This window comes from Bubalus kerabau, chromosome 20 (genome assembly GCF_029407905.1).
Source record: "Bubalus kerabau isolate K-KA32 ecotype Philippines breed swamp buffalo chromosome 20, PCC_UOA_SB_1v2, whole genome shotgun sequence".
Taxonomy (NCBI): Eukaryota; Metazoa; Chordata; class Mammalia; order Artiodactyla; family Bovidae; genus Bubalus; species Bubalus kerabau.
In genome coordinates, this window is record NC_073643.1 from 38,750,148 (window position 1) to 38,777,240 (window position 27,093).

The 27,093-nt window shown below is 42.8% G+C and overlaps 1 protein-coding gene and 1 long non-coding RNA gene across 5 annotated transcripts in view; both read left to right on the forward strand.

Annotated features, from left to right (window-relative positions):
- PRICKLE2 (prickle planar cell polarity protein 2) overlaps positions 1 to 27,093 on the forward strand; it is a 389,100-nt gene that overhangs the window by 82,390 nt on the left and 279,617 nt on the right. The gene's annotated exons all lie outside the window — the stretch shown is intronic.
- Positions 2,310 to 11,694, forward strand: LOC129635417 (uncharacterized). Its single transcript, XR_008706272.1, has 2 exons — positions 2,310 to 2,527; positions 11,293 to 11,694. It is a non-coding gene; the product is annotated as an uncharacterized LOC129635417 (long non-coding RNA).

Here is a 27,093-nt window from a genome sequence, read left to right on the forward strand (position 1 = left end):
AACCCAGGTCCCCCTTCACTGTCAGGCAGATTCTTAGTCACTAGACCACCAGGGAAGTGTGTGTTCTGTTGCTCGGTCCTGTCTGACTGTGACCCCATAGACTGCGGCCCACTAGGCTCCTCTGCCCATGGAATTTTCCAAGGCAAATGGAATGGGTTGCCATTTCTTTATAGAGGGAATCTTCCTGGCCCGCACTGGGGGGGCCTTCTCCTGCATTGCCAGGTGGATTCTTTACCACTGAGCCACCAGCGACACTCCTGCTCAATTCATGATAAGCAAATCTTACATAAATCCCAGAGTAAATCACCTTTCCTTTCTTTGTCCTTTAGAACCTTAGACCTAGGAAGCCTCTTGGAGACTACCTGGAATATCCGGTTGAGAACACTGATTGGCAGGGAGAGGAAGTTCAGTATTATAAGCAAATGTTTTTGCTGGCAGATAAAAGATCAGAATCTGAATCTAATGTGGTGGTTTCCTAAGTAAGGTCTATAAATATTGTGAACATTAAAAAATGACCTTCTAGTATGTATTTTAAAATTACAAGTTACAGATATAAAACTTCTACTTTGCAGTGGACAGTTCATAACTGATAATCATGTCAGTTGCTTAAGGGTGTTGCTTAACTTGTTCTTGCTCTCAAACTAAGCCCTGCTCTCTGGAGATTGGCAGATGGGGGTAGGAGGGGTGTGAGGATGAGGAGGCTGTGTGAGACCTTCCTCCTTTTAAAGTCTGTCTTTAACAAGAAATGATTTTATGCTAAAGACATCTGATTCTAGGAATCAGAAGATTGGTGTTTTAAATCTCTCTGTGGATGTTATTTGGGCCAGGTCGGGGGACGGTTTTGAATTTAGACAGAACAGGATGCACTTCCTGACACTTCTAACACCTAAATTTGTGAGCAAATCCTACAACTTGTCAGGTTCCCATTTCCCCCTCAGCATGATGAAGTGCATAATGTTTCTTTCGTGAGATTATTGTGAATATTAAATGGTGTATATTATATATGGAAAGCCTTGACCACAGTGTCTGGCAATAGCTAAATATTATTATTAGCATTAAGATCAGCGGCAGCTTTCTACTCTTGAACTTGAGTCCATGCTAACAGAGAAGGTCCTTCAACTTCCCTGTAATACGAACACATTATTGAAAATGTCTGACTTATCTTATTTTCCTTTTTGCTAATCTCTTCACCTGAGTGAATCAGACTACTCTTACCAGTAGGAAAAGATGTGTGTTAGTTGGGTGTTACCTTTTTTTTACTTCTGAAGACTCCTGTGACCACATTCAGATGAATCTTCTGATTTTAGGCTATTTATTTACCAGCATCCTGATAAACTAAGCATATGAACATATTTTGTTTCCAGCCCTTTCACTTATCCTTGAGAATCTGAGTCCTACAGCAGGGACACAAAGGTTCTATTTAAAACTTTGTGACGATGAAAAGAACAAGAAATCTTGCAGGAACAGGGCCGAGATGCAAAAGAGCTTGCCCTTTCTCACACATGGAACTAATTGTGACATTCATCCCAGGGCCCAAGTCCTGCATGAGGACCCCAGAGCCCATGTTGTAAAGATGTTTTGGAATCCCACCTCTGTCATTGCCCAGTTGGAGGGGCTGTAATATCAGCTTGGAACTATGCAAAAATAATAAAGTTGAACATTCTTTCGGAAAGATGACCCATATGTTTAATATATCACAGTATGTGGACCAAAGTCAGGTTCTATTACAGGCCACATAAAAGCTTCACATAGGTGGTTTGTCTCTGTCTTTTTTCTTCACTCTTTTCTCAGAATGTGGATTTACTAAGCTAGCTTCCCTGTATGGCGCTGTTCTCTCATTCTGTGACCCACAAAATGAGGGAGATTTGAATCCTGCATTCACCCTTCTGCGTTCTGTGATATGCTTTCATGAGCATCATCTCCTCGGACCAAAAGGGCCATTAATCATAATACTGGAGCTAACAGAACTCTGTGGTTTTCTACCCCTCTTTGAAAACCCCTTAAATCACATTTTTATTTTTGATTGGCTAGTTCTCAATAAATGGATTTTATATAAATTCCTATGGTTTTTTTATAACTAGTCTTCAATAGTATTTAATTATTAAGTATTTATTATTAAGTGAAGTGCCATTAAAACCAGTACAGATGAAAATGTCACTGTATTTCTGTCCACGAATAAGAATTTATATTTGAATGGCTCTTAACAGTTTGTCAAAACCCTTTTGAATAGATTATCTCATGGGATTATTTCCTTGCTTTTGTTTTTTTATGATGACCATTTTCAGGTGATGGCTCAGAAGGTTGAAGTGGTTTTGTTCCACATAGCTGGTGGTTGACGGAGCCAGGATGAGAGTCCATTTCTTCCTCTGACACCAGAGTCCTTGCTTCTGCCCCAAGTGGCCTCCCTGTAGTCTTGTTGAAGTTTATATTGACCAAGGCACCAACATGGGAGAATCAAGCATTTTTCGAGCACCTTCCATAGCCTTGTCCTGTATACATGACTTAAACTTCTCTACAATCCTCTGAAGTAAGTAGGAGGTTTTACAGATGAGAAAATAGCCTTAGAGAGGTCCAGTGTCTGGCACAAAGTCCAAAGTTATTAATTTGTAAATTTTAGATTTATTTCTGTGACCCGTGGTCCAGGCTGACTTTCTATAGAACAGTTAAAAACTGTGGGCTGCACACAGTGCCTGCTAAGGAAGGCAAGTCAGTGAAACATTTAGAACAATTGCAAGTGAATTTGTTAAAGTCGGAGCTTCTACAAAGATAATCTGCAAATATTTGAAAAATAGGCACATCCATTGACATTCAGTGTCCAAAGTAGCAGAATACGGTGGCCCATCTTGGTCCCAGGTAACTTGTTTTGTTTTTTCTTTGCTTGAGCAGAAGATTGCACTTTCTCTTAGAACCAGGGAATAGGAAAAGCGTTCAAAGTGTAGATAAAAGCTTGGTAGGGGTGAGATTAAGAGCTGTGCTGTGCTTCATGTCACCTCTTCCACTCAGCCCTGATGGCATTAGGTTATTCTCTTCCACTGTAGGAAGAGGATGGAATTTAGATCCTCTATCAGTTAGCTATTACAGTAGTGGTGTGTAACAAATAACCCCTGAATCTCAGTGGCATGCAACACTAAGCATTTTTTCTCTCTTTGTGTATTTTCTGGGTTTGCTGGAGTGGCTCTGCCCCTCCTTTCATCCTCTTCCTGGAAGCAGTGACCAACCCTGAAATATATATATATATATTCAGATTCTTTTCCCTTACCAGCTGTGCCAAAATGTTGAGTATAGTGCCTTGTGCTATACAGCAGGTCCTTGTTGGTTATCTGTTTTATGTACAATTGTGTATCTGTTAATCCCATGCTCCTAATTTATCTGTCCTCCCTTTCTCCTTAGGTAGTGGTAAGTTTGTTTTCTATGTCTGTGAGTCTATTTCTGTTTTTTAAATAAGTTGTATTGATATCATTTTTTTTATATTCTACATATAAATGACAGTATATTAATATGATTTGTCTTTCTCTGACTTTCAGCTTTTCACCATTGAGTATGATGTTAGCTGTGGGTTAGTTACATATGGCCTTTATTATATTTAGGTACGTTCCCTCCTTGGCTACTTTCTGGAGAGTTCTTATCATAAATGGATGCTGATTTATCAAAAGATTTTTTCTGCATCTGTTGAGATGATCACGTGGTTTTTATTCTTCAGTTTGTTACTGTGTATCATACCGATTGTCTTGCCCTGTGCTCAGTCATACTTGACTCTTTGTGACCCATGAACTGTAGCCCGCCAGGCTCCTCTGTCCATGGGGATTCCCCAGGCAAGAGTACTGGAGTGGTTGCCATGCCCTCCTCCAGAGGATCTTCTCAACCCAGGAGTCGGACCCGGGTTTCCCACATTGCAGGCGGACTCTTTACTGTCTATTGGGAAAATACCTGCAAATCCTTGCATCCTTGGGATAAATCCCACTTGATCATGATGGGTGATCCTTTTAATGTATTGTTGGATTCATTTTGCTAGTATTTTTTGAGGATTTTTGCGTCTGTGTTCATCAATCATGCTGCTGCTGCTGCTGCTGCTGCTAAGTCACTTTAGTCGTGTTCGACTCTGTGTGACCCCATAGACGGCCTCCCGCCAGGCTCTTCTGTCCCTGGGATTCTCCAGGAAAGAATACTGGAGTGGGTTGCCATTTTCTTCTCCAATGCATGCATGCATGCTAAGTCGCTTCAGTCGTGTCCGACTCTGTGCGACCCTATGGACAGCAGCCCACCAGGCTCCTCTGTCCACAGGATTCTCTAGACAAGAATACTGGAGTGGATCATCAATGATACTGGCCTGTAATTTTCTTTTTATGTGGTATCTTTGTCTGGTTTTGGTATCTGGGTGGTGGTGGACTCATAGAATGAGATAGGAAGTATTCCTTTCTCCACAGATTTTTGGAATAGTTTCAGAAGGATAGGTGTTAGCGCTTCTCTAAACATTTGGTAGAATTCTTTGGTAGAATTTTTACTTTTTTAAAAAAAAGTGATTCCTGTTTTAAGAAACCACAGTGATATTAAACACAGATATCCCGTTTTCTGAAAGTCCTCTTTATGCTGCTTTGCTTTTACGAAAGACCTTCGTTAGTGTCTGTTTTCACTAACCGAAAGAAATCCAAAGAGAAGTCTTCTGCATTTGTGAAAAAGAGAATTGCTTCTTCACTTTACACTGTTTCAGCTTATGAAAGGTTTCATAGGAGTGTTCTACTTTCAGATAGCTGGGCAAACCTGTAGTAGTTTTTATAAGTGTCTTTAAACCCTGTGTTGCTCCCCCAAGTTATTTTGCTTTTTTGTGTGTGTGGCCTGAGAAATCTCAGACTCTGAGAACTACTGATGTAGACCAACTGTCCCTCTGAAGCTGGAATCTGGAGATTTCTTCACGTCCGTAAGGACGCTTTCAGATTCTGTTGGATTACCTCCAGAGATAGACAGTTGCCATCACTGGCCAATTATGACCATTGGATCATCCTTCCTTATGCCAGTGAAAAATCCTCTTCCCGGTCATGATAGGAGACATTCAGTCAGCAGTGATCTTTAGCACTGCAAGAATACAAAGAGGAACACGCTTACCTTCCATCTGCCTATTGTGCGTTCTTTGAACTCACTAAGTTGGAATTTTGTAATAATTTGCTGTCCATCTGAAACATAGGGATGCTTCAGAAGTTAACTGGCCTTTATTGTAATTTAGAGCCCTGTCTGGATTGAGTAATCAGTGAAGTAACCCAGTGATTACCCAGGGTTGAGTAATCAGTGAAGCGTAAGTATGGTTCTGTAGCCTCAGCCTCTCGCCATACCCCAGGGCAGCCTCTCCCCTAGAATTCCTCATTTGGCTGAGAGCCCTGTAGGTTGTTCATTCCATCTGGGGGGATCAGAACCTGAAGAAGTCAGTGTCCTCCACTCTCAGAGGACCTTCAGGCTTGCTGGACTTCACTCCTCTCCCAGAGCCAGGATCTCCACAATACCAGCAATTAGTGCAGTAATGAAAACCTACAGCAGAGGGCGATCTCTCATGCATATCAAGGCTGCCTTTGCGGTGATGTCTATTAAATTGAAAAACCCATGGAAAAGTTTCTTTAATTAGGCCAGCTTCATAAAGCAGAGAGAAATCCCTTCTCCTAGAGGCCATCTTTTATGTGTAGGAAGGGTGATTTTCTTGAAGGGGAAATTTCCCTCTTCCGCCTACCCCACCTCCTGACACTGTTGGGTCTAATTTGTGAAGTTCAAAGATAGAAGGGGCTTTGCTGTAGAGTAGCTATTCTGGCTTTTGTTCATTTGTTTTTGTTTTTTAAATCAAATGTACAGAGTGGTGGGACATTCGAACACAATGCAGCCAGCCTTGCTGACTTATTAGACTATCTTCACAGCCCCCTGCACAGAGGATTAGCCCAGAGAGGATCATTAATGCCAAACATCTGTTTTTCTTTCATGTGCCAGGCACTCACTCTGTTGAGTCTGTCTTATGCAATATTTCATTTAATAGTCGCAAAACCCCGTAAGGTAGATAGGTTTGTTATTGCCATTTTATGGGAAGGGAAATGGAGACCCTGAGATAAAGGGAATTGCTGTGTGACCTTGAACAAGTCCCTGGATTTCTCTGGGCTCCACCTTGCTCTTCTCTGAAACAAAGACAGATTAAATAGCCTCCAAGATCCCCGTTTCCTCTAGGTTCCAGACAAAATCAAATCAAAAGCACTGAAGCAAAACTTATTATGAAAATGGGAAATCTTTATTATGCGGGGGTGGGGAAGTTATCGTAATTGACAAGGAACTAGGGCTGTGCTTTTGCCATTTGTTGAAAATTGCCTGAGCTGAGCCTATGGTGTGTTGAGGAACCCAGCATCAGTTTAGTTTAACATCCATAAATGTTGAAATGCTGAGCCTGGACCAATTTTAGCAATAACCTGCCTCAGTTTCTGGGTAAAATGGGAATTGCATGAGAGGTTCTGAAAGCTTGGCCACTTAGCATCTGCTTCAGCTCATCCATGAAATGCAGAAGCAAAGTGTTAGCATATTGAATTATGCAAAAGAGATGCATCTCCTTTTATTTTTCCTGATAAAAATTTAGCAAAATTCCTGACTTGCCCCGGCTCCTAAAATAAATTTTCAAGAAGGAAACAAATAAAGCTTTTAGTGGCTGATCTTAGATGCAAGTTTTATTCTCTGAAGCATCAGCCACTGTCAGAGGTCTTACTGTGAATCTGTTCTAGTGGTTTTATATTCTTTCATACCTCTTACTGAGTTAGTTTCATACCCAACCTCTCACTAGGCTCTGCATGCTGGGTGCTACTTAGCAGAGATGTGGTGGAGATAAGAGAGAAAAAGTCATGGTAAGTGGTTCTTAAGGAACAGGGGGTATACCTTGGTTGCATCTGAACTGGGCCATGCGCATTATAAAAGGCAGGGGTGACTTTTTAATGTTTTGAGGGTTTTATAGACCATGTGATGACAAGGAATCATTTTAAAGAAAGAAAAAACTTTCAGGTACAGGTGAGATGCTTATTAGATATATTAAGGTGAATATATTAAGTTTTACTGTAAGAAACTGGCAGGGAAGATCTGGGCTGGCTGGGAAAAAATATATTCAGGAACTATCAGCTAAAAATATATCCAGGAAAAAATATATCAGGAACATCGATGGTATTTAAATTTGTGGTGAAGAGCAGTTAGGGAGAGGATTGATGTCAGACAGAGAGCCTGTCCAAAGCTTGAGGCTTTGCACTGTTCAGAGGATTTAGAGGGGAAGAGGAATCAGAGAAGGAATCAGAGAAGGGGAAAATGTATCCTTAGATAAATATTCTATTAGCAGAGTTTAGCACACATGCACACATATGCACAGAGCACTGTTAAAAGTCCTGGTTCCAGCTTTTCACAAGTGAATTCTCCCCTCCCAAATAACCTTGCCTGGCAGAGATGCTATTTTGTCAGAGGAAGCAGCAGGAGCTGCTAAGCTGAGATGATGATTCATTATCTGTTAATGGTTTCCCCCCATGGTTTTTCTTTATTCTCACAACCCCCCACCCTCTTCTAGTGGAGTTTTCCATGGGCTGCAAAATCTATCTCTGGAAAATATCCAAGATTCTCAAGCCTTCTGGACTTTTCTTGACTCATGGAACCTGAGAACTTCTAGGCCAATCAGAATCCGTGGCTGTTAAACTCTGCCTGAAATTTGGTTCACTCCTCTGCACACATACTTGAGATGGTTGATTTTAGGTGTCAACTGGGTAGAGCTGTGCGGTGCCCAGAAAGTTGGTTAAGCTTTATTCTGGGTGCTTCTGTAAGAATGTTTGGGGATGAGATTAACGTTTATATCAGTGGACTGGAGTAAAGCAGAGTGCCCTCCCTAGTATGGGGTTAGCCTTGTCTAATCCGCCGAAGGCCTGCAGAGAACAAAACGACTAGCCCTTCCCTGAGTAAGAGAATGGTCAGGTAACTGCCTTTGGACTTCATCTGCAGTATCGCTTTAACTCTTTCTGCCTGATAACCTGCAGACTGGAATTGGGCCCTCCATGCACATTTCCAACTTCTCAGCTTCCATTATTATGTGAGACAATTCCTTACACAGGCATACCTTATTTGACTGTGCTTCGCAGATATTACATTTTTCACAAATTGAATGTTTGTGGCAACCCTGTGTTGAGCAACCCCATTGGGGTCGTTTTCCCAACAGCATTTGCTCACTTCGTGTCTCTGTGTCATATTTTAGTAATTATCAGAATATTTCAAACCCTCCACCAGGACAAAAGATTATGACTGGCTGAAGGCTCAAATGATGGTTAGCATTTTAGCTATTAAATATTCTTGACAGTATGAACATTGTTTTTTTAGACATAATGCTATTGCATACTTAGTAGCCTATAGGATCGTATAAACATACCTACATAACTCTTGCATGCACTGGGAAACCAAAACATCTGTGCGACCTGCTTTGTTGTGATGTTCGCTCTATGGCGGTGGTCTGGAACTGAACCTGCAGTGTCCCGGAGGCGCGTGTGTGATCAGCTAATACCTCTCTCTCAGTCTCTCTGTCTCCCCGACCTGCTCCCTCCTTTTTTCCCCCCACTTTCCTGCCTCTCTCTATATATCCCTATTGGTCTGTTTCTGATAGAGTTACTACTATTCTGTATCTCTCTGTGAGCATGAACTTCAAAGGCCTAGCCAGATATGACCTGACTGTTGTACCGTGGAGATCTCCATTTGTTCTGGGATGGCATGGACGATGGTGGAGGTTTTAGCACTGTCTGCATTGCATATGTGCATACTCAGTCGTGATTGACTCTTGCAATCCTGTGGACTGTAGCCCACCTGGCTCCTCCGTCTGTGGGAATTTTCCAGGCAAGAATACTGAAGTGGATTGTTATTGCCTCCTCCAGGGATCTTTCTGACCCAGGGATTGAACTGGTGTCTCCTGCATCTCCTGCCTTGGCAGATGGATTCTTTACCACTAAAGCACCTGGGGAGCCTGCTGGCGACACTGAGTGACAGTTTATTATACAGACCCCAGTGCTGGGAGTGCTGCCGTTGTTAGGTGGTTGTAGGATGCCTGTTGGCCTGAAAGGGCTCCTTTTACCTCATTCCATTGACTGAACTCTTCCCAGCACAGTAGTCTGCTGACATACAGCCTTTTTGCACACTTTATAGATTGTAGAGAACAGCAGGTTAGTGAACAGAAAGCAAGAGAAGAATGGAGGACTAATATGTGGACTTCCTTTACTTTAGCAAGTGTGTATTCAGTGGATGAAAAGATACCCCAAAGCATTTATAAGCAATGTTTACTCATTGTTTTAGAAGCCATCTTCTCGTACCTCAGCACCAGAATATCTGGGCTGTGGTTACACTGTTGGTTGATGGTAGCACCGAACCAGTACGGTGGTGGAGGAGGACAGGAGTGGTGCCAACTTCCAGGAGCAGCTGAATGGACCAAGGTGGGACCCGGGCAGTGCCTACCCCAGCACTGACCAGGCTTCAGAGAAGGAGGCAGGGGTGGGCAGGGGTGACATTGTCAGCACAGGCCAAGCTCAAGGTCTCTAGGGTATGTGGGAAGAGCTGGCACCCATTCACCAGCCAAGATAAACCAGCATCTGGCTTCCCCCTCACTACAGCAAGGTGCTGGGAGCCGAGCGGGGCCCTCGTGACTCTTTACTGTCACGAGAATGTCTTTCAAAGACCTTACCGTGGCTCCCTGTGTCAAGGATGGATCAAACATAGCCATCATTTACTACTGATGAGTGCATCAAGCAAAGGAGTGTGCCAACAAAGCTGAATCAGCAATTAGGAAAAGTTTAGACCGATTTGAGACACAATACGTGCTTCAGCCTATATATCACTTAGCAATTTCTGACCAGCCGTTCACTTTTATGCACACATATGTGATAGAATAAAAGAAATTGCAGTTTGGAATTTCAGTGTGCATTTTTGTATCAATTTAGAATAAGTTTAGTGTTTTGAATATAATCACGGAATAGTCTCAATTGACACAAAAGGAACCAAGCCAAGTGCTGGGCTTTTTCCCTTTCTCCTCTGCTTCTTGGAACTTTATTGATTTCCTCCCTGCATGATCTATATTCAGAGATTGGCAGTAGCCAGTCAGACCTCTCATCTTGAATCTTATCCTGTGTTCTCCCTGGAAACTGTCTTAGTTAATATACAAATGGAAGAAACACTAAATTAGACTAGCCAGGCACTGAATAAAATGTGGGCGTTTTTAGACAGAATAGTCTTTCTGTCAGGAACAAAAGATTCAGAAGCTCGGAGGGTTTTTTATAAATCGGGCATATGACAAGGCTATCGAGGTGCACCCGAGTCAAGAGAGGGACAGTACATGGTAGTGGCAAAAAATGCGATCTACGGGACCACACAGACCTGGGTTCAAGTCCTGGCTTTTCTTTTTACTATGTGTGGACTCTTAGCCCAGTTATGAAACTGCTGGCCTCAGCATCCACATCTTGTAAAAGTGGCATCCTCTCAACATCTATTGTGAGGATTATTTTAAAAATTAAGAGTAATAATTCATAGAAAGTGCTTAACACAGAGCCCATGACATGGCAATTGCTGGATGATTATTTGCCATTATTGCAATTACTGTAGCTTAGTGTATGTTAAGTCGCTTGCAACCCCATGGACTGTAGCCCACCCTGCTCCTCTGTCCATGAGATTCTCCAGGCAAGAATACTGGAGTAGGTTGCCATTTCTTTCTCTGGGGGATCTTCCTGACCCAGGTATCTGAACCCATGTTTCTTACTCCTCCTGCATTGGCAGGTGGGTTCTTTACCACTAACTGTCGCTTAGTAGTTCTAGGCAATAAATCATAAGCTCTGTTCTAGGTCTGCCAGAGGCGTTCAACCTTTGTTCAGAGTGATTTGGTCTCTCTTTGTTGGTGACTGTCCATCCTGGTTTTCATAACAGCTTATAAATATTCTTCCAAGTGATTGATGAAATTACCTTGAATATACCCTCAGAATGTCTCCAGGATGTCCAGCTTTTGCATTTGGACCACTCTTCCCAGGATATGTTTCTGACTTTGGGCTCAGAAAATATTACTCCTGTCCGTCTGAGTGACCACCAGGGCCTGTGTGGTCATTGATCACATCAGTGGCCCTACTTCTTCCCTCCATCTTCTTTTTGTGTAGTTTATGGTCCTCTCCTCCTCACACTCTGTGCTCAGCCAAGGAATTGCTTTGACCACTGGGATATCAGCAAACCTAGGACAGCCACTTAAAGTGCAGGCATGTTTCTGTTTTCACTCTTCCCTCTGTCATCTTCCAGAGAAAGATGCACCTGCTATTAGCCTCCTGGTCCAGGAAAGGAACGAGCGGCATTAAACGAGAGCAGAGCAGAGCAGCCGAACTCATCTGAAATCAGCCAGCCCACCCCCCAGATGCAGCAGGCAGCCCGGCTCCCACAGACACCCGGGGAAGAGGTGCCAATAGAGAACTAATACAGCCAGGCAGGAAGGAAACCCTCTCTTCCTGTGGTCGATGTATCCACGAGGAAAATGTTGGGATTTTTGTCTTTTTAAATTTTTATGTTGCAAATAGGCTTGATGTTAGAAAGAGAATGTCGCTGCAAGCTGACACGTCCTCAGGAGCGCCAACCAGATTTTCAGCTTGTGGCAGGATGTCGTTATTTAGCGTCTGTTGGGAAATAAAACCTGTGTACTCATTTGAAGCTGCTTGTAAGTGCCACCAACAATCATCTGTACAAATGGGGAAGGGGGCGGGAAGGGGAGTTTTTTCCTTGCCACATTTTGCTGATAAGTACACAGACGAGTGAAGGCCCAGTCCTTACATCACCACCTTGCAAGGCCTCAGAGGTCACAGCTGCTGGTAGCAGTGATGCTGCTCAGGTGAGGGACTCTGGCAGGGGCAGACACCCGAGACCACCTGGATCCTCCTGCTTCGGATGCCTGTGCCCTCAGCTGTTTAGGATCCCAAGCATTCCGCCATGATTACACTCATTATATCCTGGGGGCCTGTTTGGGAGGGAAGGAGGCTTCTCCCACTAGCCTGTGAGTCTTCTGAGGGCAGCAGGTTGGCCCTATTCTTTTTGTTTATGAACTGTCTGGCATGTAGTGGACCCTGAGAGTGAGTGAGTGAATGAATGAATGAATGATGTACCATTAAGTATATTCAAGGTGCTGAATTTTATCCTTGATGGACATATGTACTTCAGAGACTGCAAAAAAAGAAAAAAAAAGACATGTATGATACTAGACAAATTACATAATGTTTTGAGGGAAGCTCTAGGTTTTACATGTGTAGAGGGCAATAAAGATGAAAATGATTTTGCTTCAACATGAGAATTAGTCAAATAAACGTAAAGGATTTAGCATTGCTCCTGGCATACTGTCCACGGCTAATAGCATGTGAGTGATGGTGGTAAGGCTGATGCTGAGATTTATACTTTAATAGAATAAACTATGCACACAGACAGAAGTCCCCCAAAGAGAATCCATATGCAAATACTTGAGTGGAGAGTTATGAGAAACCCACAGTCCTCGTGGAAATCTAGGCAGGGGCACAGCTACATAACCAGAGTGCTGCTGCCCCGGGAGAGGTTGGGGCAGAGCAGAGAAGCTGTGGGTACGACTCTAAGGAGAAGGTGGAGTTTGAAGGATGGGTGAGTTGTTGACAGTGGTCGTTCATATGATCCAGACTTTGGGTCTTTAAGGGATTCTGAGAAGGTACAGTTCCCTCAGGGTGTGTGATTCTGGAAGAGGTTGGTGAGGAAAGTGCCGCTTCCTTCAGGCCTTGCACAAACAGAGGTCAGAGTTTTCTTGGGAGTGAATATAGAAGAGGCAGCCTTACTTTATTTAATGGGCTCGTTAAAATTTTATTCCTATATTCAGGATAGAAAAATTGTATTCCAGAGGACATCCTCAGCTCTTCCTCCTGCTCTCTCTTCCTGTTTCTGCCTTTGTTGCTTCCATGTTTTTTCACTATTCATGAAAGGTCCAAACTGTAGAACACATCTAGGTTCCAACCTCAGATGCTGCTGCTTACTTCCCGTGTGGTTTTAGGAAAGGTGTGTTGCTTTCTGTTTCTTGAATTTTTTAAAATTCATTTTATTGAAATATAGTTGATTTACAACGCTGGGTTCATTTCTTCTGTACACCAAAGTGATTCAGGGTTTATACACACATACATTCTTTTCTTTTTCATATTCTTTAACATGACAGTTTATCACGGGATATTGAATATGTTTCCCTGAGCTGTACAGTAGAATCTTGTTATTTATTTATCTATATATGCCAATTTGGATCCACTAAGCCCACACTCCCAATGCATCCCTCCTTACCCCTTAGCAACCATGTGTCTGATTCTCTACGTCTGAGAGTCTGTTTCACAGATGAGTTCATTTGTGCCATAGTTTAGATTTCACATATACATAATATATGGTGTTTGTCTTTCTGTTTCTATGAGTCTTGATTTTCTCATCTGTAAAAATGGGAAAGCAGTTCCTACTTCAAGTTTCGTGAGAAGGCCACTTGACGTAATATGTGCTGAGGTTTCTTAATAAATGATGGTGACCTCCATTACTCAGGTTTTATTCCTTCTGCCATTCAAGTACAAAGGACTCTCTTCACCCTTCCTCAGGCCCTGATGATAAGCCAGGCATCTTCCCAAGGGATAGTCGGTTGTTTACCGTCCTGTGCCATGTTTTCATATAGAAATCTTATAGAAATCTCCTTTGAGCATGTTTTATCCCTGAGGCCTTGCCTGCTACTATCATCTGGGCTCGCATTTTACTTCTTACTTTTCATCAACTGGTGGCCACCCCCCAGAGCTGATAACCAGCACTCAAGAGATGGGTCTAGCCCCTTAATTCATGCCAACCTCCAATCCAATTGGCTGGTGCTGGTGACTCAGTGTTTTGATGATCATACCCGGTTGCCACCTTTACAGTCATGGATTTGCAGGACAAGTGATTAGGAGGAGAATTATCAGTGCTGATCCATGAGGACTGTAACTCAGGGACTGGCAACACCTGGACTGTGAGCAGATGGCCCACATATACAAACACAAGAGTGTGAGGGGATCAGAGACTGTCCATTCAGGCCGCTTTCTAGAATAAGGTTCGTAAGTGTTTCTCATCTTGGGAACTATAGGCATCTCGGTTTTGGTCAGTTCTTCCTGATGCAGGTCTGTCACAGGCACAGCATCCTTGTCCTTTATGCACTAAATACACAAAGCACCAAAACATGCCCTCAAGCATTTCTGGATGTTCCTGGTGGGAGGATGGTGGTGGACATGGTTCTCCACTTGTGTTTGGTGGAAAACCTCTGTGTGACTGGCCAAAGAGAAGCAGTAACAATGTTTTATAAGCACATCGCAGAGTAAAATTTAAAATAGAAAAGCCTACTTAATAAATAAAATCAATGAACATTTACCTTGATGCTCAGTGTAACCCTAGCCATTCTTCAAGCCTGACAGATAGCAGCCCTGAACTATTTCCTTTAGCTTATACCCACCAACTCCACTTGGCCAGGAATTAGTCTGTGTGGGAAATAAGATGCAGTCCTTGCCCTTCAGAAGCTAACATTTATAGACCTGCCAGGGTGAAGCACTGCTGGCTTCAAAGCATTGCGTAGCAGAAGCCTGGGCAGGGAACTGGTATTTCCTTTACCATCTCACTCTAGAAATGAGTAGACCTTTATCTCATTTACCTGGGATCTTGTAAAGCTGTATTACCCCACGGACTCCAGTTGATGGGTTCATCTTCTTTTCACACTTAGAATGAAGTGGAGAAATGTTATGTGAACAAAAATGCTTTTCACAGGATTCAGTAAACACGGGGACACAGATGGTCAGACTTGATAAACAGCACTGGCCGCAGCATTGGGAATGGGCCTTTGGGGCCACCCTCTGGTGTTATGAATTAACCCTTTGCTGTTGGTTGGGCTGCCTCAGGGAAGTCGCTGCGGAAGGAGTTATTTTGCCAAGGATTTCAATATTTTAACGATAGGTATGGGGGTTCTCGCTTACTACCCAGAGGCAGCCTTATGTGTCAGTCCTTGGGATCCTATTTTTCCAGACTGGAGAACACGGCCCAGGTCACCAGATTCTGAGGCCCGTGCCAAGCCTCCCCAACCCCCACAGACCTTTCCATTTCCACCCTGTCAACTGTGCGTCCTCATTAAGCACTGTTGGTGACACACAGATTGGACCGAAGAGCTTTTAGAAAAAGTATGTCTGTTTATCCCAGGGCAGACCTTATAAACATTCAATAAAGATGCAGGATATTTTTAGTTCAGTTCAGTTGCTCAGTCATGTCTGACTCCTTGCCATCCCATGGACTGCAGCATCCCAGGCTTCCCTGTCCATCACCAACTCCCGGAGCTTCCTTAAACTCATGTCCATCAAGTCTGTGATGCCATCCAACCATCTCATCCTCTGTCGTCCCCTTCTGCCTTCAATCTTTCCCAGCTTAGTATTTAAGCTAAACATAAAGGTTTTTTGTTTTTTTAACTTCCCCTCCGTCAAGTACCAGTTATGCTTTTTCTCTTTTTATACAAATACAAGCTCATGTGGTATCTTTTTAAAGGTGGTTCCACCGTCCTTTGAACCAGATCACTTACACAGGGCTGGCTCCGGGGCAATCTCCTCCCAGCCCTGACGCGAGGTGTTTTTGTTTCTGTGGTTTCAAGACAAACCTCTAACATTTGTCCGACGTAGCATTTTGTGGTCAGGGACATACGTGCAGAAAGCTTATTGAAGTTGATTGGCATCCTCCTTTTACAAATTGCTACCTTTTGAGATTTTCCTTTGGTTTTCTTTGGCAACATTATATTTCGGTCTGGAGAATTTGGCAGAGTCAGATTTCTGCTGGCTTTTGTGTGTTTAATATTATAATTGCCTTTATCTGTTCTTTTTACCTCCAACTTGGGAAGAACGTTTATGCACAGTGCTCTGTGTTTGCACAAAGGATACTATACGTGTATAAATGTGTTTGATTTCTGTTCACTGGTTTGTTTTAACATGGCTTTTCAGTACAACATGGTGGAAATGGAGGCCTTTGAATCCATTTGATAATCATCAACAACCCAAATAAGAACATGAAAAGGGGTATTTATCCCAATCATAACCCCTAAAGATGTATTAGCATTTGAAAGAAAAATGTGCCCGAGAAGATAGAACAGCAAAATGGACTGTTTAGCAAACATTTGTAGAGTTGTAAGTCATTAAGTCATCTTTGTTCAAGGCTTTAGGTGAAAAGACCTGATTTGTCAACTGCCTTATAGAGGAAGAGAAATTTGTGCTTCTAAGACTTGGTAATTTTAGTCAAATCAGGTCTTTATTGACATGTAGCGTTGAAACTCTGCCCGGGAACATTTTTTAAACAGATAATTATTTAGTCATGAATCAGAGCCTCTGTAAAAAGGAAAGTGTTGGTGAGTGGAATGGGGAGTGCTCCCTTTGAAATTTAATATCCCTCAATTTGTTCCTTTTCTGAAACTGGGAGAGGCTCATTCTGAGTCCTTTCTTCGTTTTCTCCTGTGGTTCTGAGCCAAGTCTTGAGCTCTCTTTGCAGAGTCCTTGTGTAAGGCTTTGGAGGACCAGAGAGAAATAGAGTCACTGCAGGGATCTGTACACAGGAAGTGGTGTTGAAGGGGAAGGGAGATGTGACTCAGGATAGAGGACGGAGGGCAGATTGATGGGTTAGAGCAGTAGAAAGACAGACAGACAGGGGCCAGTCCTACACCCGGCTGAGCCTCTGGGGACAGCCCAGGGCACAGTGGTACAGCCAGCCAGGCACATGCTTTTGTTGTTACGGTGAACCTGGGTGGGAGTGCAGAATATCTTGGTAGTAATAGTAGAAGCACCAGCAGCTAATTTGTTTACAAATTTTGTTAGTTTCAGGTGTGTATAGTGAAGTGAATTGGTTATACATATATTAATACATATACCTTTTCTTTTTTAGATTATTTTCCCATGCAGGCCATTACAGAATATTGAGTAGAGTTCCCTGTGACCAGCAGCTGGTTTTCACTGAGGCCCACTGTCGGCCATTTAACATGCAAGCGTTTTGATTGGGTTATTCCCTCTAATCCTTAGAGCATCCTTAGGAGAATGAAATTTATTATCCTCATTTTCCATAGAGGAAACTGAGACTTAGAGTTAAAAACTCTGAAGTTAAAAGAAATAATCATTCCGTTGGAGAAGGGAGCTTGCCGTAAATGATTTTCTTTTCACATGATGCAATCTGTAGGAGTCTCTTTGAGACCCATCTCCATGGGGATATTCCGATTGAGATGTGACAGAGACGGCATAAGTGTGAAAGTGAAAAATACTTGGAAGTAGCCTTCCACTGTTTGGGAAGTCTCAAATTACATTAAGTCAAAGAGGCCAGAATTTATTGATCTGTTTTCATTTTTATTGCAAAAGACGTAGAACTTTTAGTATAGTAACATGTGTCGCAGTTATTCTAGAAGGGGTTCTAGCACATGTTTCTAAATTTGGCCATAAAACCACTCTTTCCCTCCCTCCCTCCCTTCTATCCTTCTCTCCCTCCCTTCCTTCACTATCTATTAACTTCTCAAAAAATATACATGAAGTCCCTTTAGAGAAGCATGGATGAACGTGTAGAATGGATGACTAGAAGGAAAATGATCTAAGTACCCTCCTAGGTTGTACTCCTGACTCTTCATAATTCGGGGAAAAATTTCATTTCTCTCAGCCAAAGTTTTCTCTCTATAGCTTGGAATTTGTGTGTTTCTTGTACTGTGTTACAGAGATGTGTTATTGTGAATAGTTAAAACATTTCATTCCGGACACTAAATTGATGTGAAGAGCATTTCATTCTCATAATACGTTGAGAATATGTTGTCATTCTTTAATAGTGGTCCCAGAGAAGAGGGAATTTGAGTTTTCTTTCAGTGCCTAAGGGTTAAATAATCTAAACTATTGAAATCAGTGGTTTTCTTCATGCCTGGGAAGTTGAAAAGAGCATGTTCAAGATGACTGAGATGATCAGATCCTGCTGAGGTTGTATTAACTCCATTGAAAGCCTCAGATGGAAGCTGATAATCCTACTTGGATTAAGAGCTGGATTCTGAGCTGGAGTCCATGAAAACCTTGGTTTTGTTCTTTTGATGTAGGGTTCATGGTGACACTTAGGCCCGCATGGGACAGAACTAGAGAGCAGTCACTAGACCAAGGACAGTTTGTATAGTCAAAGAAGAAAAATCACCCCTCCCAGAATCCCATGGGCCAAAAGAGCTCCCAGAATCCCATGGGCCAAAAGAGCCTGGACCAAATTAGACAGAGTGTGGCAACCACATTGTGGAAAGAGTCACTGGATGTTGTGTGGATTTGTCTTTCTTTTCCTTTGAAGGATCACATGTAGAGCCAGAAGGAAAAAAGACATTTTCCCAACACCGAAAGGGAAAAATGCAGTTGAGGCTTCTGAAATGAACTGTAAAAGGCACAGACCTGTGGAAAGAATACATTTTCTGCTCAGTGAAGTTATGTATTTAGCAGCTTTCTGATGACACTCGGCCTCTGAAGCGTGAGTGTAACAAAGTTTTGTTACTGAAACTTAAGAGCAAGTCTTAATGACTGAGGGCTATGGAGGCAAGGCCGCCACCTCACTGTCCGTCAAAGATTCCATCCCAGTTAGAAAGAATGTAAATTGTCTTTCCATCCTCATAGCTCCATGCTGGTGGTAGTTTTTGCTTTTTCCACCCTTCTTTCTTGTATAGTTCATTGACAATTCTGCTCATGCTTTAAAATAATCCGAGCTTGAAGTGGGGCTTGCATTTCACTGATTTTGATTACTCCCACACACTGTATTTATTTGCCATTTAAATCATCTTTGTCTGGAGATTTCAGTTCTGCTGCATCTGATCTCTGCTGTTGTTAACTAAGGAAAAGGAAGGGAAGGCAGGTCCCTTCAGAGGGGCCTGTTGTTTGAGGAGGCCTCCAAGGAAGACGGGGAGAAAATAAAATTCCTCATGACAAGGAAGGCTTGGCTGCTTACTCAAGCCCTTGTCTGTTGCCTATCACTCTTTCTGGAACTTGATGGATGGATGTGCTTTCAGGAAGGTCCTTATCATGTGAGATACACAACACTTACTGTTTCCATGCAGCTGGGCCCTAGATTCTGTTCCATAGACTCTTGTCCTGCAACTCTGCTCTCCTTTGTCCTGCCCCATGGGGCGACGTGAGGCACTGGGTGTCCAAGGCCTCTCCCCCTGAGTTCAAGGACCTGGAGTCCTGGCACATGAACCAAATATCAAAATTTGGGATAATTTCAGTTAATTTTCAAGAAAGACTGCACATTCACAGTGCCCTCCAGAGCTATGCTGGAGCCTGAGGCAAAAGGGGAAAAAAGATCAGTACTATGATAAAATGCTGGTATTTATTCCTTGTCCATGTTGATAAGGCCATTTACCCTATTTAAGTACTTACTCTGTGGGACTGTGAAGAAAGCTGAGCACTGAAGAATTGATGCTTTTGAACTGTGGTGTTGGAGAAGACTCTTGAGCGTCCCTTGGACTGCAAGGAGATCCATCCAGTCCATCCTAAAGGAGATCAGTCCTGGGTGTTCATTGGAAGGACTGATGCTGAAGCTGAAACTCCAATACTTTGGCCACCTCATGCGAAGAGTTGACTCATTGGAAAAGACCCTGATGCTGGGAGGGATTGGGGGCAGGAGGAGAAGAGGACGACAGAGGATGAGATGGCTGGATGGCATCACCGACTCTATGGACACGAGTTTGAGTGAACTCTGGGAGTTGGTCATGGACAGGGAGGCCTGGCGTGCTGCGATTCATGGGGTCGCAAAGAGTCAGACACGACTGAGCTACTGAACTGTGCCTTATGGCACATAGATGTCTAGCATGTGGAACGTGCATCCCTGGAAACGTTAACAAATAGTAACTCATGAAATCACCCTGAAATAGGTACAGTGATTATCCTGATTCTAGAAATCAAGAAACTGAGGCACCAAGAAATTAAGTTACTTGTCTGAAGTCATCACTTAGCCACGAAGGCAGAAGCAGGATACTAGTCCCCATGTGTCTAGCTCTGAGCCTCTTCTGATCTCTTGTTCTTGAGGGACAGAACATTTTTCTCTCTGTTCCATGAGACTTGATTTCTGTTCAACTACTTGAAGTTTTCCATTTCCATTTCTAAGAGGACTTGACTCCTGCCCAGGAGATAATGCATCAAATTCAAGTGGAACCTGAAATATAAGATCCGAGGAAAGTATGTGGAAGACCTTGATTCAGTTAATCCAGGTAAAAGAGGGAGATGGGTGTTAGTCTAGTTTCTTCCCACTTGTACTAGACATGATTTTTATAGCTTTTTAAAAATTGTAATATAGAAAATATCTGTGTGAATACTAGTTGGTTCTTCAGTGATGTTACAGCATAGTTTCATTGCTTTCACTTTCTTTTTCTTCAGATACGTTCATCTCAGAATTCTTGTTCGGAAATTTAGGTTTTGACTTAAAATTTTACCACCCTTGATCCATAGACATGTGTTGACCAGTGTGGTAAGTGCTTAGCACATATGATTATTGACCACTTGAAATGCACTTCATATTAATTGAGATGTGCTCTCAGCACAGAGTTGTTGAAGACTTAGTGTGATCAACAGAATCTAAATTATCTCATTAATTTTTATATTGATTACATACGACAGTGATTTTCTGGATCTACTCATTTAAATAAATATACTGTTAAAATTAATTTCACTTGTTAGCATTTTTTTAATGTGGCTAGTAGAAAACTTTACATCACATATGTGACTCAAATTTATTTCTGTTGCACAGTACCGCTATAAAATATTGCCTGTCAGCTGTTCCATTTTGAGGCAAGAGGTTGGTGTGTTTGTTTTGATTTGTTTGTTAACTGTCGCAGGAGCAAGTAAAATTTGCCAAAAGAGAAGGAAAGGGAAAATCGTAGGCGCTTAAGACTTTTAGCCCAGTTATAGTTACTTTGTTAAAGAATTTTCACCTTTTGTCTCTGCCATCTCAGCAGACATGTGAATTCTTTAGGCTGTAGCATTAATTTGTATTCTGAGAGGTTTGTAAACAGCAAAAAACTGGGCCTGTTTTTCAGAACAGCTGCCTGTAAATGATTTCATCAGACTCTAAATACAGCTTAGGTGTTCATTTTGGCGTTGAATACTGATAGGCCTGCCTGTGTTTGCCATGTGCAGGGTTCTGGTGCATCTTCCTCAAAGTCTTCGTGCAGAATGGTTCTCTGGGCCCTAGGGCCTGATGTCATGGTCCTCAGACTTGAGTTTGCAGAAGAACCACCTGGTGACCCAGAGTGGCTGCACATCCCTGGGGGCTGATCCCTGGGGCATCTGGTTTAGCTCCTCTGGACCAAGCACATCAGCTGTATTATTTCTAACAAACCCCTCAGGCTCACCTCTCCATTGTAACTTGGGTATTAACATGGTCTGTCTTCCACTTTGTCTTAAGGATATCTTTGCTTTTTCCAGAAAGTGTTCCTCAATCATCCAGTCCCTTTCTCCTTCCTTCTCACACACTATAGAATCTAATTTACTTCCAAATAGATATCAGCCAGTCTTAGCTATCCAAAAAAAAAAAAATCCTTTTAGTGAAAGTGCCTTTATGTCTTAATTGTCTTAACTGCCTTATGGATCGGTGAAATTGAACTTGAAAGATAGCTGAAGTCCTCTTTGAAGTAAATGAGATAATTTTTCAGCAAATGTTAACTTCAGTGCTCTGCACAAAGACAATGCTCCATAAATATTTATTAAATGAATGAATTTCTGTCCTGTTCATATTCTTTGCAAGTTGCATGAATCCTGCTGATCACCTAGGGTGTTTATCTTTAGTGCCAGAGGCAGAAACTAAGTAAACACCTACATGGAGGATTCAAATGAGGGCTTTAATGCCATACTGTAGAATGTACCTTAATGAAACAAATAAGAAGGACCCTCATGAGTAGTTGAACATAATTTCCCCCTCCATAATTTTCTTCAGCTCTTTTTGGTCCAATGCATGTAACCATTCCCCAATCTCCATCTCTTCCTTAGAGTGGAACTATATTTGTCTGAACTCGGGCTTGCAAGTGACAGAGACCAGTTTTATAAAGGGGTTTATGCACAAAAGCAAGAATTTATAAGTTGAGCTTATTGCAATACCGAGGCAAGACTTCATGCAGAGGCTCAAGGAATATCATTAGGACATGAGTCTTTCTGTCACTTGGTTTTACTGTCAGACTGTCTCCACCCTCATGGACCAGATGGTTGTCCATGGTTAAACCCCCTCTTAAATGTCCTCACTCCACCAAAGACCTTGGCTCCCCATATAGTTCCAGGAAAATTTCTGGGAATTGGCTCTGGTTGAAATGTGTATCTTACCTGGAACGTGGCCATGCAAATGAAATGCTCAACTTTGCAAATCTGGGTCACATAACCTCCCCTGGATCAGGGTGTAAAGCCAGCCTCACCCAAACTGCTGGAGTAGAGAGAGGAGAATAGTATGGCACCCCAAAGTCAATTCAAGGTCAGTTGACCATTGAAAAGAGGAAAAGGTACAGCTGGCAAAATAAATCAAAGAACCACTTTAAAAACCTACAAAGGAATTGGTTTTTCTGTTTCTAAATGAGATTGACTACCGCTACAGAAACTATAACCCTTCCCCTATATCTGAAGTCATGGTTGCAGGCATTTCCAAGTCATCAGCAGACTGGGAGCTCCTTGGGGCAGAGAATGCTCTATAATGATCTTTGGACTTACCCTGTTACACTGCAAACAGCAGGTTTTTAATCAGTGTTCCAATAGACAGAGGGCTTCCCTTGAGGCTCAGCTGGTAAAGAATCCGCTTGCAATGCGGGAAGGTCCCTGGGTTTGATCCCTGGGTTGGGAATAGCCCCTGGAGAAGGGAAAGGCTACCCACTCCAGTATTCGGGCCTGGAGAATTCCATGGACTGTATAGTCCATGGGGTCTCAAAGAGTTGGACACAACTGAGCGACTCTCACTTCACTTCACTTCAATAGACAGAATCATGTGGTGTACCTACTGTGTGCCCAGTACTCTTAAATTAATGAATATCTCTTGTTGCAGTAATCAGTCAAACTGGCTTTTATCCCACAGCCTGCTGAAGGAGAACTTTGAGATGATGCAAACGTGGCTCTAAATCTGATGCTGCCATTGACTAAACAAGTCACCTGCCCCTGTAGGCCTCACTTTGTGTGTTTATAAAATGAGACTAGTATAGTCCCTCCACATAGAGCCAGTGTGGTGATTAAATGAGATTATGCATGTAAAGTGCTTTACGCAGTAGCTGGCCTGTAGTGAGAGCTGATGCACAGTAATTAACAATGAGTTCAGTTCAGTTCAGTCGCTCAGTCGGGTCCGACTCTTTGCGACCTGATGAATCGCAGCACACCAGGCCTCCCTGTCCATCACCAACTCCCAGAGTTCACTCAAACTCACGTCCATCAAGTCGGTGATGCCATCCAGCCATCTCATCCTCTGTCGTCCCCTTCTCCTCCTGCCCCCAATCCCTCCCAGCATCAGGGTCTTTTCCAATGAGTCAACTCTTCGCATGAGGTGGCCAAAGTACTGGAGTTTCAGTTTTAGCATCATTCCTTCCAAAGAAATCCCAGGGCTGATCTCCTTCAGAATGGACTGGTTGGATCTCCTTGCAGTCCAAGGGACTCTCAAGAGTCTTCTCCAACACCACAGTTCAAAAGCATCCATTCTTCAGCATTCAGCTTTCTTCACAGTCCAACTCTCACATCCATACATGACCACAGGAAAAACCATAGCCTTGACTAGATGGACCTTTGTTGGCAAAGTAATGTCTCTGCTTTTCAGTATGCTGTCTAGGTTGGTCATAACTTTTCTTCCAAGGAGTAAGCGTCTTTTAATTTCATGGCTGCATTCACCATCTGCAGTGATTTTGGAGCCCAAAGAAATAAAGTCTGACACTGTTTCCACTGTTTCTCCATCTATTTGCCATGAAGTGATGGGACCAGATGCCATGATCTTCGTTTTCTGAATGTTGAGCTTTAAGCCAACTTTTTCACTCTCCTCTTTCACTTTCATCAAGAGGCTTTTTAGTTGCTCTTCACTTTCTGCCATAAGGGTGGTGTCATCTGCATATCTGAGGTCATTGATATTTCTCCCGGCAATCTTGATTCCAGCTTGTGCTTCTTCGAGCCCCACGTTTCTCATGATGTACTCTGCATATAAGTTAAATAAGCAGAGTGACAATATACAGCCTTGATGTACTCCTTTTCCTATTAGCAACCAGTCTGTTGTTCCATGTCCAGTTCTAACTGTTGCTTCCTGACCTGCATATAGATTTCTCAAGAGACAGATCAGGTGGTCTGGTATTCCCATCTCTTTCAGAATTTTCCACAGTTTATTGGGATCCACACAGTCAAAGGCTTTGGCATAGTCAATAAAGCAGAAATAGATGTTTTTCTGGAACTCTCGTGCTTCTTCCATGATCCAGCGGATGTTGGCAATTTGGTCCCTGGTTCCTCTGCCTTTTCTAAAACCAGCTTGAACATCTGGAAGTTCACGGTTCACGTATTGCTGAAGCCTGGCTTGGAGAATTTTGAGCATTACTTTACTAGCATGTGAGATGAGTGCAATTGTGCGGTAGTTTGAGCATTCTTTGGCATTGCCTTTCTTTGGGATTGGAATGAAAACTGACCTTTTCCAGTCCTGTGGCCACTGCTGAGTTTTCCAAATTTGCTGGCATATTGAGTGCAGCACTTTCACAGCATCATCTTTGAGGATTAGTATCTTTATATTTCAAAGAACAAGTGCTGACCATTTGTATTTTCTCATCTGCTAAGTTTTTGCTATATCCTAGATCCTTTACTAGACAAGATAAAGATAAAATGAAGAAGATAAAAATCCCATTCTAGGGGAATGTGTGGTTTATTGGAAGGGGCAATCATGTAAACAAGATAGCGCAGGAAATTTATGATTGCATGGTCCATGTGGTTGCTTCCCCAGAGTGGTGTACAACGAAAGGAATTTCAAACTCACCCAGGTTTCTAGAATAGCGTGAAGGGGGAGCACGCACCTGCCAAAATGTGTCATTCCCCTTTTTTCCTCCTCTGCTGATTGCCCTCAGCCTGCTGAGACAGGCAGTGCCTGCATGTCGTGGACCTCGCTGGCCTTTCCTGCCCCACCCCAGTCACGCCCTACTGCCAAGACTTCTGGAGTTCGGGGGCCATGTCCTTTCTGACCTTGAATTCTCCATGTAGTTACTTTCTGTGCCTCAAAGGCTCTCTCTATCCACTTTCCCTTCAAGACTTAATTCAAGCATCACCTTCTGTGATAGGCCTTCCCAGCCTGTTGGCCTCAGTTAGGTACCACTCTTCTCGTTTTTCATCTCTCTTGCCTTCCTGGTTCCCTTAGAACCTAGTGCATGTCCCCCTTACACTCTGGACCCTCTGATAATGTGACTGTCAGCATCCCTCAGCCTCCCTAACTGTCATGTGTCGACTATAGGCTGGTCCTCCTAATAACCAGGGAGGAAAGGGGGGAGGGATAAATGGGGAGAATGAGATTGACATATGCACACTACTATATATAAATAGATAACTGTGTTGTATAGCCAAGGGAACTCCAGTGAATACTCTGTAATGACCTATATGGGAAGGCGGTCTGAAAAAGAGTGTATAGATGCATATGTATAACTGATTTCCGGAGAAGGCAATGGCACCCCACTCCAGTACTCTTGCTTGGAAAATCCCATGGACGGAGGAGCCTGGTTGGCTGCAGTCCATGGGGTCGCTAAGAGTCGGACACGACTGAGCGACTTCACTTTCACTTTTCCCTTTCATGCATTGGAGAAGGAAATGGCAACCCACTCCAGTGTTCTTGCCTGGAGAATCCCAGGGACGGGGGGCCTGGTGGGCTGCCGTCTCTGGGGTGGCACAGAGTCGGACACAACTGAAGCGACTTAGCAGCAGCAGCAGAACTGATTTCACTTTGTTGTACACCTGAAACTAACACGACGTTGTAAATCAACTATACTCTGGTATTTCTTCTTAATAAATTTTTTTAAAAAACAGGAAGTCATGATTTTCTGTATTCTCAGGCAGCCTGGCACCATATGGGATGGTGGGAGAAAAGAAAAGGACCTTCCCAGAGATAAGCCAGCAAGTCCTCTAAGGTTGACAGTCCTCTGTGGGGGCATTTTGAACAGGGTCTCTACCTCGTGAAACATGTTTTCTGATACAAGTTATAAAGTGGCAGTAAAGGCAGGATAGCATAGGGATGGCTAGACTTCTCCCGTGAGGATGAACTTTTAGCTCTTACTGACAATGAGCAAGGTGCTTAACCTCTTAAACCTCTTTATCACTAAAAAAAAAAAAAAAAAGACATGATGACAAGTCTTGTTTCATAGGGTTACTATGAGCATTTTATGAGATGATGTAAGGAAAACCCTTTGCATGGTACTTAGTGTCTAATGAAGTCCCCAGTAGTAGTGGGTGCTGTTGTTATAAATGTGTAAATATATTTTGGAGACCTCCAGTGGTTTTTCAAAATGAACCATCAGTAACAGTTTTCATCAAGGAAGTGGTTTGATGGTTTTGTATGACAGTTGGGAAGAAGGAAACAAGAACATGTCGTTTGCAAAGGGGGAACATAATTTTGTTTTGGTTGCTTTTTGCTTTTGTTTTTCACACCTGTTTTCTCAGGGGAATGGGACCTAGTGTCTTGCCAAATCTTAACAACAAGTAAAATATGTGGTTTAATGTCCTCAGCAGTCATCACAAATTGTGAAATCAAATCTCTCATTTGCTTTGGAGCGTCCGGACAGCAAGGACAGCTGGAGTGTTGCTATTTTTTCTTTCAAATAAAAGAGTCAGCTCCTCGTTACCATAGAAACCACCAACCTAATTATAAGGAGTTTTGTTCACTAGATAAAAGTCATCATTTCTCTCTCCTCCCCACGCTCATACAGGTCCCCAAAATATTGCTGTGAATTTGGTCCTGGATGAAAAGATCTGCCCTCTTTAGCTAAAGGGCTCTAGTGCGCTGACCAGCTCACACAGGAAAGCAGCAATCAGGCTGGCCTGAGGCTTCATCAGATACCATCCACAGCTCACA